This window comes from Onychomys torridus, chromosome 20 (genome assembly GCF_903995425.1).
Source record: "Onychomys torridus chromosome 20, mOncTor1.1, whole genome shotgun sequence".
NCBI lineage: Eukaryota > Metazoa > Chordata > Mammalia > Rodentia > Cricetidae > Onychomys > Onychomys torridus.
The window spans coordinates 31,933,972-31,945,864 of NC_050462.1; the positions used below are offsets into that span (position 1 = coordinate 31,933,972).

At 38.6% G+C, this 11,893-nt stretch overlaps 1 long non-coding RNA gene across 1 annotated transcript; it reads left to right on the plus strand.

Annotated features, from left to right (window-relative positions):
- The first annotated feature begins 9,360 nt into the window (after positions 1 to 9,360).
- On the plus strand, positions 9,361 to 11,106 carry LOC118571046. The gene is made up of 3 exons (XR_004943282.1): positions 9,361 to 9,417; positions 10,019 to 10,097; positions 10,181 to 11,106. It is a non-coding gene; the product is annotated as an uncharacterized LOC118571046 (long non-coding RNA).
- The last annotated feature ends 787 nt before the right edge of the window (positions 11,107 to 11,893 follow it).

Here is an 11,893-nt window from a genome sequence, read left to right on the forward strand (position 1 = left end):
GGAAATGCTATAATAATAAAAGTGGATCTTGGTACATTAATATGAGCTGGCTGCACAAAAATTCTGCTAAACAAATTTTATGGATTTAATAACATACTATTTTTATCAATTCAAAGTTATTACTAAATAAATGATATGAATAACACTACAAATGATATACAGAAAAAATGAGAACAAACATAATATTCCAGATTATGGTTCAATTAAGGTGGCTAAATAAAAAAGCAGTTCATGAATATACATGTATGCTAAAATGAATTCAGTTTGTCATATATGGGTAAACTGAAAACTAATGTCATACTCAGAATTAAGAAAATTATATCTTCTTCTAGTCTTGAATTCTTAACTCAAGCCCAGATAACTGGTGCAGCCTTTACTTCTTTGTCAAGTTCATCCAACTACTGAGTTAGTATTCTTTACCCCTCTTCTCTCATTTGTCCCAGTAGAATGATAGATGCTTAGATAGGGGAGTTGTACAGCGAGGAAGCAGAGCTGTATTTAAACAGAGTCAACAAACATGGTTCACCATTACCTTTTTCTTCTCATTATACATATATATATATATATATATATATATATATATATATATGTTTGAAATGATGTTTGAAAATGTGATATTTGTATTTAGTGACTGGGAATATAGTAAGATGTTTTGAACACATTTCTTTAGGTACTTAAGAATATTAAAAGACATTCTGGCATTTAAGGGTCACTTAATAAATTTTGTGTTTCATTATTTTGTTTTAGATGTTCATCCTACTGACGAAATGCCTTAGAAAACCTGAATTTTCTTTATGCTGTTTTGGATTATTTCATAGCCTTTTAGCTCTAGCTATTGTTCCTCTCACAGCATTGTTTTTTACATTTTAAATTGATGTTTATTCTTTTTCAGGAATCCACACTATTTCCTATGGTCTGTGTCTTCTTATATTAGAATGATATACTTGGGTTAACTTTCTTTGGTTTTTTTATTATAAGTCACTTTTAAGATCAGGATTTCCCCAAGTCTCCATGACTCTGCTCCCTCCCTTTGCCTTAGACAGAGTCTTCAGAGTCTTCAAAGGTCTACCACTGTTGATGTGTTTGGTCTTAAAATCTTCAAGGGATAGAGATTCTGTTAAGCCCAGCCTCAACTGTGACCTTCAGGAGAAGGGGAGGTTTTGGCTCTCTCCCTCATAGCAGGCTTGTTTAATCCTTTTAGCACTTGCTTTTGTGAGATGTATGGAAGACACTTATCAATGACCAGAACAAAGGCCTTCTCTGCTTGATTGGCCAGACTGGAGCCCCCCATCTTTCTCTTCTGTAGGCTTTTACTTTAAAGGTCTTTTCATTTTTGTTTGTTTTTCATTTTTCAAAACAGGGTTTCTCTGTGTAGCTGTCTGTCCTGAAATTCGCTATTTAGACTAGGCTGGCCTCCAGCCAGGAGATCTGCTTGCTGGGATTAAAGGTATGTGCCACCACCACCAGAGAGATCTTTTCATTTTAAACTTCTGTATCTATACACTTTGAGATGTAAATGTTTTCAAAAGCCTCTCTCTAGGATTCCTTCTGGGGGGATGCCTGTTTTAAGGAGCTGGGCCCAATCCTTCTGAAACCTAATTATCAGGTCAAAGTGTCCTTTCCTCCCACATCAGTGCTGTGACTGCAGCCTAACTTGGAGTCTGGATCCTTGAGGAAATGATAAAGATCTGGCTGTCATGAAAATAAGAGAAATGTCAATTTCCTTCAAGTAAAGCCTTTAGCAAAAGAAATGAGACTAAATTTCCTCCACTTCAGCTTTTGATTGGGGTTGGTCACCTGCAAGGCTCTGGTCTTTACCTTCTACTACAGTGGTTCTCAGGCTCCCTAATGCTGTGGTGACCTGTAAACCATCAAATGGTTTTGTTGCGACCTCGTAACTGTAATTTTGCTACTGTTAGGAGTCTAAATGTAAATATTCAGGATATCTGATATGTGACACCCCCACCCCATGCACAAAGGGGTCATGACCCACAGTTTGAGAACCACTGTTCTGCGGTCATAACTATTGAATAAACCCAGGCAGCGTTTGCTTTTGCGATTGTCACAGTCTGCCATCCCGACAGTTCATCTAGAGAAGTTCTTCGGACTTCGGATTGGATGCCCACTGTTCCCCTCAGTCTAACTCAAAGGGGCAGCCGACACTAAATGGAATTACAGCAAATCCTGTTGAGGTCTCTTCCTCCTTCCTTCTTCTTCCGCCTCCTTCTCTTCCCTCCTCTCCCTCTTGTTCTTCTCCTTCTCCTTGCTCTTTCATTTGATTCTGAACATTTGTAAGCCTCAAGATGAAGCACAGCAAGCATTCCACCATATCCCACGTGTGTGTGTGTGTGTGTGTGTATGTGTGTGTGGTCAGGCACGGAAGAATCACGTCTATGAAGTGCCAGGACTTCTTTCCTCTCCAGCTGTGCAGGAAATCGAGAAAGCCGTTTGCCCCTCCCTTTCTCTTATGTCTTTGAACCCTCTCCCCCTTATTAGGTATTTTATCTAAAGCATCTCTGCTGGGATGAAGAACAAGCTTAGTCTCTAGGACACTAAACACCAAGGTTGTGGATTCTAAGACTCTGTCAACTCCCAGGGCCACTCACTACACACATTAAGACAGGGGAAAAAAAGCCTGCTCATCAGAGTTACAGTGGATTTACATTCATGTTTACATCAAGGTGACCCTGAATACTTCAAAGATAGAAGTGGCAGGAGGGAGGAAGTCACTGGCTGAGGCTGGGAAGTCTTCAGATGTTATCAACTTACAAGTGGGAAATGCTGGGTTTAACTGAAGACGGGAAATGTAGATGAATGGAATCAGGCATGTTCAAGAAGCTTCTGAAATAGATTTGGCATGAGTCTCTGATTAAGTCTGGTAAGTGAGGGGAGAATACTAATGTCTAACATTTCCAGCTCTGATCATGAGCAAAACAAGAGCCAGTATGTGGTATATTGGAAAGATAATTTGTTTCTAATCTTGGATCTGCCTCAACCAATGGTATGACCTTATAAAAGTCTATTACAATCTCTAGCCTGCTTTATTTATTTTTATCCAGTTTACCTTGATAGTCTATCTCTGGTAATAAAAAGTTAATATTCTTGAAGTAAATGAATAACTTTAGGAGGTCTTATGGCTTTGGAATCATGACAGCAAGCGTTAGCTCAATATCTGTTGCTCCACTGTAGCCTTCGAATCAGGAAAGGGACAAATGAAAGATAGTTCGCTTAAAAATACTCTGTAAAAGTATGTATTGATAAATTTGATTTGATTTGATAAAAGGCCAATGTATTGATAAACTTGACATTTATGTTATAAATATCCAGTCCTATGACAGTTTAATCATTGTAGAACGAATTGATGAGGAATGTAGGGCCTGTGTGTGTAGCTCAGTGTCAGAATCCTTGCCTACCACCTGTGAAAGCCTGGGTTAGATCCCATGTTGGCACAAAGGTGGTTTTTACATCAGAAATAGCAGATACATGGTTCAGCGGGTAAAAGCCCTTGCTGTGAAGCCGAAGGACCTGAGTTCCATTCAAGGAACACTCATGGTAGAAGGAGAGACTCTTTTCTTGTAAGTTGTTTTCTGATCACCACAGAGAACACGCCTAACCACTCATAAACACACACCACACAGACACACACATACACACACACACACACACACACACACACACACACACACACACACGTGTACTAAATAAATTTATTTATTTATTTATTTTTTTTTTTGGTTTTTTCGAGACAGGGTTTCTCTGTGTAGCTTTGCGCCTTTCCTGGAACTCTCTTTGGAAACCAGGCTGGCCTTGAACTCATAGAGATCTGCCTGCCTCTGCCTCCCGAGTGCTGGGATTAAAGGAGTGCACCATCATTGCCTGGCCTAAATAAATAATTGTAAAAATACTTTAAAAATAGTAACTCATAAAAACATAGAAAATTCCAAACATTTGATCTTTATAGTATTTCATATTATATCTCATTGCTACAAGTAGCTTTTAGCAGCTAAAACCATTTTCCCTTCCTGCGGGGAAACAAGGTAAGTCTACTGGCCCATTATAAAGAACATGTGAAATTATTTGCAATTATCTACAAGATTTATACTTCAGTAAGAGTGTAATAGACTAAAACATATATACAATAGTGAAGTTTCCAAAGTAATATGTTTGCTTTTATTAAAGTTTTTTTTTTGTTTTTGTTTTTGTTTTTGTTTTTTTTTTAAACCAGTGCTAATCACAGGAAAAACCAATTAAACTATAATCTCAGAAGAATTGGATGATGGTGCCATCTAGTGGATATTTGGCCACAGCGCCATCTAGATTGTAGGAAGCAAAGGGAAAAAACATCTTCCAAAGTACAAAAAGTACAGAACACAGCTGGAAATAGGGTTGCCTCGTGAAGCCTATACAATTGACGTTAGATAAAACATAGAAATGCAAAGAAAGATGGCTGATAAATCCATCACTGTGTTTTCAACTCAAGAGTGGTGAATTGATCTACACAAAAGATGATGAAACACTGAAATTGTTACATCTTTATTTTCTACATTTCAGGGGTTATCCTATTTTTTAAAAGCAAAATTCTTCATAATTCACATCTTGTCTCTGTTTATAAAGTGATATTAGGGAAAATATATTTCTACCAAGGCTGGATGGAAGAAGAGCTGAGTACAAGTACAAGAAAGGACATCCTGCTAACAGAGAGAGACCCTGGAACAGGAAGTACAGTGAAGAACTGGTGGGACTGCTCTCAAGGTCAACTGAAGGTGGTGATCTCAGCAACCAGTGAACAAACTTTAAGGAAGAATTTAACAGCCCCCAAGCCACAAGGGTCTCTATTTATTGCGCTTTGCCATATTATATGAAATTAAATGGACAGGCATTAATGTCCATACCGTTCTGAGGGAAAGTAATCCAGGCAAAATGGATATTGATTCTGTTTAACTCACTAACATGTGATTACTACGTGGAGATAGATATCATAGAAGTTAACAAAAGTACATGATAAACCATAGGAGTCTCCCCCTCCACTGTGTGTGTGTGTGTGTGTGTGTGTGTGTGTGTGTGTGTGTGTAGCAGCATAAATGGAGGAGAGAGAGGAGAGAGGGAGAGAGAGACTTACCACACATTTGTGCTTCAAGTACCGAAATTACCAACAGCATGAGAGATGCTGAACCCTTTGCTGGACACGTAAGTACACAGAAATTCTTCTTGCCTTTAAAACCTTGTAACCAAATGGCAAAAACCGTGAGTGTTTAGTGAATATGCCAGACTTGTACGTGTACATGGAAGATCACTTGTCTTTTCTTCTTCTGCACCTACCTGTGCAGTAAGTATATCGCTAGATTTCCTTGACAACATTTTGGGCCAACTCTTAACTCCAGTGATGTTGTGGTATTAGAATACACTTAGAATTATCTTTGTACACTTTTACCTTGTGGCGTGTTCTAGTGTCAGCTCAAACCTTACTATTCTACCTGTTTCCTTGGTCCTTCTCCCTTTCAGAGAAGTCTCAAGTTTTCCCTTGGCATCAGGAAAATAGAGCTGTTTTTGTTGTTGTTGTTGTTGTTGTTGATGTTGTTGTTTTTCTCTTCCTCTCTTTGATCCAGTTTCTCCTCCAATCATCCCAGGGAATTTAATTTTCACCAGGGAATGATAAACAAAACAGAAAGAAAGGCCTGTGACTTGTGCAGTTGGCTTTTGTGTTGTCTCTAGTACAGGCTCAGGGGTGGCTTTCAGTCACAGGAAATCCTGGGTACCTTAGAAACACCCACTCCATCATCTCTGACTTGCCAGGCCACTGTGTAATGTAGACCTTTGGATATTTCTCACCTTTTGGCTCTTAGTTGTAGAATAGCAGAAACCACGTATTTTATAGACTGAGCGAGACTCTGGGCTGGTGTATGAACAATATTCCGAGATCAGAGAGCCATGGAACTTCATAAAACAAAAAGCTTTTGGTAAAGACTACCCAAGTGGGCTCTAATTCATATATAAGCAAAAGAAATAGACAGTCAAGAGGTATGTTCCCAGTGAACACAACGAAAATTTTCTCTTTGTGTGCTAATTAATTGGTTAAGTCTGTATTCTATTTTTCCACCACTATGTGGAGCTTCAACTACAAAATCTGAGTTGGGAGTTGAAAACTGCAAGGGATACCTATGAGAAGCAGGACTGTGGATACCAAGAATAAATGATCCTGAATTAAATTCTGATTATAATTCAGGATCACTCACAGGGAGGATTTGATTTGATGATAAGGTTTTGACTCATTTTATTTTAGAAATTTACATCAATACATGAAAAATTCAGAAATTACAAGTCACTCTACATATAAGAAAGAGTTTTAAGAGGAAAATGAAAAACAATTGATACAAGAACAGCTGGGCTGGCAATTGCCCTTTTGTGTGGTTCTGGTGGGGTTTGGAACAGCAGCCATGAACCACATATGGCCACTTCATGTTAAAATGTGGCCAGTCCTTATTAGGTTAAAACACTTGACTCTGAAAACTGGCAATAGTTTACAATGGTTATAATTTTGATACAGTTATGGGTTTATTATATGTGCATGTTAATTCTCATTTTCAATTTTTCCTTTTATTGAGGTGCCTACCAGAGGATGTAACATTCCATTTATATCCTTTTTGTTTGTTTGTTTGTTTGTTTGTTTGTTTTTCGAGACAGGGTTTCTCTGTGTAGTTTTGGTGCCTGTCCCGGATCTCACTCTGAAGATCAGGCTGGCCTCAAACTCACAGAGATCTGCCTGGCTCTGCCTCCTGAGAGCTGGGATTAAAGGCGTGTGCCACCACTGCCTGGCTTGTATCCATATTTTTATTTTTTAACTGTAACATATCTAAGGTGAAATGTGACAACTCAGTGTAAGATGAGGTCACAGTAGCTAACATTTCCACCTTCTCAAACACTTTTAATATTTATCATTATTTTTAATTTTATCTTTTTATGTTCATGCTTTTAAAAAATTTAAATTAAAATCTAACTACAGCACTTCCCCTATTCTCTTTCCTCCCTCCAGCTCTTCCCATGCCTCCCCCAAATTGATGGACTCTTTTGCTTTTTGTTATTACGGAGCTTTGTATGTTCCTAGTAATTTCCAGATGTTAACCTTTTGTCAAATGAGTAGCCTGAAATATTTTTCTTCATTCCATAGATGGTTCCTTCACCCTGCTGACTTTTTTTTTTGAGACAGGGTTTCTCTGTGTAGCTTTGTACTTTTCCTGGAACTCACTCTGTAGCCCAGGCTGGCTTGGAATTCACAGAGATCCGGCCTGGCTGGGATTAAAGGCTTGCGCCACCACCACCCGGCCCTGGTTGACTCTCTCCTGTGCTGTAAATTTTGTATTTTATATAATCTTAATCTGATTCATCTTCCCGTGCTTTGGAGCTCTATTGAAAATACTGCACATTCTACTACCTTCAACTAACTTCCTTGCTTGCTTCTAGCAATCTCAAAGGGTCAGGTCTTGTTTTTTGTCTAGGTAAGGATCCAGGGGTCAAGGTTCAAACTTCTTTGTATGTAAGCCCGGTGCTTACTTAAGGACCAAGGTCACCTGATATGTCTGTGAGGAATGAAAACAGACTCAGGTTGGCAGGGACCCAGCAAGAGGAGGCTGTGACATTTTTACAGAGGGAGAGCAATCAGACCTTTTATATCTTTCTCAGAAACAGAATATATTATTGACAGTTGCCAGGATCAATACAGTTGTAGTTGCCGGGATACGGTGATGTTTGCAAGCCATCCAGGGCACGCAAGATTAGTATCTAAGACCAATTGCCCTGGCAAACTCCCATGCTTCCTTGCCTTCCAAGGGAACGTACAGAAAACACAAAGCAGCCTGAATGCCTCAGTGTCTGAGGGATTGTGTCAGTTTCTCAGGAACTGGAAGGCTCACTGTGCCCGAGGAGCAAACGACTCTAACATGAAATACCCTTGATGCATGCAAGGCAGCTAGGTCAGGCCAAATCCATGGTTTGCTGCATTGACACTATTTTGCTTGGAAGCAACAATAACAAATTTATTTATTTAAAGCAAAAATAAAATGAATTGGAAGAATACCCAGGTCCTGGAAAGCTAAATAAAACTGACAATAAACTTGTGTATAAAGCTGATGACAGCTAATCTGTAAGAAAAATTAGATGCATGACTTGAAAGTCCATTTAAAGGATATCTCAATCTTAAATTCAATTCTCTCTAGCGTGTCTACTTAATTTTTCTGCAAACATTTAATGGAAGACCAAAGCAAGAATAAAAAGTGTGTTACACCTTTGAGTTATGCGAGTTTCATTATAAATGTGGTTGTTCATTTTCAGACTTCAGTACTGTAATGCCATCAGGATAGAATGCTATATTTAAAGTCAATTAATTTCAGAATGCAATTCCCAGGAAAATAAAGGTAGTAAATACAATTATGCCAACCGAATATAGATTATACAGGCAGACATCACTAGCTGAGAAAAGGAAATCACTTTAGTACCTCTGTGTTCTTAATGGTATAAAGAGAACCTGTTTCAAAGAGAACATAGATTTTTGTAAGTTTGGTTTTAGGTTTAAAGCAGGGAATCACTTGGCCCTTCATCTCCTAAAGGTCTATTGGACACAGAAGTGTTTGTGATAGGAGAAAAATGTGGTCTAAATCCACTAGCAAAAGTTTGGGACCAGGTGGGTTTGTGACAGAATATTAAAGGTCATTCTAAGGTTTTTTGGTTTATTTGTTTACTTTTGTTTCTTTTTTAGGAGGATACAGTTTTCTTAAAAGAAGGGACCACTTATTATACATACATGATCATTTGTAATCCTAGTGACAGAGCAGTCAAGAAAAAAAAATAGAATGTTAGCATGAATCATCGTTTTTTCATTGAGACCATTTTGAGGATCTGTAGCTTTCTGGTTTTGTCTCCAATTTCCATATTTTCTCTCCTTTAAGAACCATTAAGGCAAGCTGTTTTTTACATGTAATTTCAAAATTGCAGACATACTTTGGGGAAGCAGACTTCTAGAAGCTATTCATCTCCAATATCTGAAATTTGGTTCCAGTTAGGGAGCAGTCATCTGTTTCCTGACCTCGCCCCTGCCCTGTAATTCTTTTTCTAGAGGATCTGGCACCCTCACACAGACATAAATGCAGACAAAACATCAATACACATAAAAATTAAAGAAATAAAAAATATGAAATACAAATGGTTGAAAAAAAATTTTCAAATGGTCAATATCCCTAGCTATCAATGAAACTCAAAATTATTTTGCAATTTCATTTTACCCAAATCAGAATGACTAAGATTAGAAGAAGAAGAAGAAGAAGAAGAAGAAGGAGGAGGAGGAGGAGGAGGAGGAGGAGGAGGAGGAAAAGAAAGACAACAAATGCTGGCATGGATGTGGAGAAAGAAGAACATCTATTCACTCTGGTAGGAGAGCAACTGGTACAGCCACTGTGGAAATCAATGTGGATATTCTCCCAGTGCTAGAAATAGATGAACCCAATGATACTGAGCATATTCCCAAAGGACTCTACATCCTGCTACATAGATACCGGCTCTTCCATGTTCACTGACGCTCTGTTCACAATGTCCAGGAAATGGAAACAGTTCAGATGTCATCAAGTTATGACTGGATAAAACGAAACTGTGATACGTTTATATAATGGGACTTTATTTAGCAGTTAGGAAAAACAAAATTATGAAATTCACAGGTAGATAGAAAAAACTGGAAAAATATTCTGAGTGAGGTAACACACACACACACACACACAAATGCAAAAAAAGCAACAGTTCATGTTGCATAAGCAAGGTATCTTAGTGTCACAGATTTTCACTTATAAAACGAAATGATCGGTAAGTTTTACTGATCAAGCTGCTCTACCTTATTTTTCTTAGCTTATTTTCTGAGGATATTGAAGTTAATGACACTCGGATATGGTATTCACTCATAAGATTTCAGGAGCGGGTGACCTTGCAGTTGATATACAGCTGGAAGTGAATTCCACACGCGTTTGTTGTTTTTCTGCAGGCACACTGAGAACTGATGGACCAGTTGCTGAAATAGCCTCAACCCAGGGGAAGAGAGGCAGAGAATCTCTACAACAGAGGTACTTCCTTTGCCCTCCCCCGCCCCATCCCTTTGTTATCTGAGTGACTTGTTAGACAGAACAGCGCCACTTTGTTCCTCCAGATCTCGCTTTCCTGTAATTATGCATCTGTCTCAAGTCCCCAGCTGTCACTCCTTACTGGCCTCTTAATTCCAGTCATGGTTTGGCACTGAAACAGTAAGTGGCAGCCGTATCCTCACGGAACTTCGGCTCTCCTCTCCACAGCCTTCACTAATGAATCATGTCACTCTTTCTTGCTGAGCCTGCATATGCTCAGCGGTTCCTCAGAACAGCACCCCAGGAAGTCAATACCAATCACAGTTGGCACAGCTTGCTGTAGACGATGGATGTGCATTAACTCACTCACAACTCATTTCAAACATTTTTGGCTAACTTGCTGAACAGCAGTGGCTGTCCACACAACACGCTGCATTTTCCAAACATCCGTTTTAACTAGCGTTAGGCCAGGGGCTTAGGATCTGCCCCAAAAGTTGCATTTGTGTGATACACAGATGAAGACCTAAAGATCAGGAAGGAGCAGTTGCTTGTAAATCCTCCAGGGAAGCTTTGGTGAAATTTCTGGCTTCTAATTCTATTGTAATAGCAATGAAAATAACACTGTATTCCCATTGCTACTATTTCACATGTGTGATGGTCATTTTTCTAGGCAGTGTGTCCTCCAAGTGTATCTCTGGCATCAGTAGTGACAAACTTAAAGGGCATCCCAATGATTTTGTGATACACAACTTTTATTAATTTCATAATGAACCGCGTAGGCTGATTTCACTTTTCTGCAACTGATTCATGACTTGTTCAAAACTGGAATGTCCTAGCATCTCTGCCAATTACCAGTGTGATTGATGGAGTACCATGGAAAATCCTGCGGGATGGTTTAAATATAGGATCTATGTTTCGCATGGTACTCAAGAATATGAACCAGGAAATGGATTTAACAAGCAGGTTTTTAAAAGTCCTTATTTTAAGATGGCTGTCATTTTTTTTTTTTTTTCTGAACAATTGAGGGGGGGAGAAATGATCTGCTGAAAGCTGTCTAACATCATTTGAGTAGGGATATCATGCAATAGTTAATGTTGATGTTTCATTCATTAATTAGATTAGAACTGTGTGCATACACAGTTCCAGAGCGGTGAACATTGGAAGTTCTCAATTCTGGTATTTTTTGTTTTGTTTTGTTTTGTTTGCTTTTCTGTTTGTTTGTTTGTGGTTGTTTTGTTTGTTTGTTTTTTGGTTTCTGGTTTGTTTGTTTGTTTTCCCCGAGACAGGGTTTCTCTGTGTAGCTTTGCACCTTTCCTGGAACTCTCCTAGGCTGGTCTCAAACTCACAGAGATCCGTCTGCCTCTGTGTCCCGAGTGCTGGGATTAAAGGCGTGTGCCACCACTTCCCGGCTCAATTCTGTTTTTAATAGCTTAAAGAAGACCAACTATATGCAAAAAAAAAAAAAAAAAAAAGGTTCTGAATGATGTCTCTTGTGGCATTTGTCACACAAGCACTGCCAAAGGAACTGTTGTCCTCTGGGATTCCTCAATAACTGCTGCCCCAGTTTTCTTACATATTTAAATGAAATAATTATCAAATTGATGGAGTAATCAAAACGTACTAGAAAGATCCATTGGTTCATAAATATCTCTCCCAAAAGCTTGTCATTGAATGTAAATTTTCTTCACATAGAGTCCCTTATTCAGATTAAAATAATTGCCTTCCAGAACCTATGCTAAATTGAATATGTATTGTCCAGTGGTGAGAGCTGAAAAAAAAAATCTCATTATCAATCATGA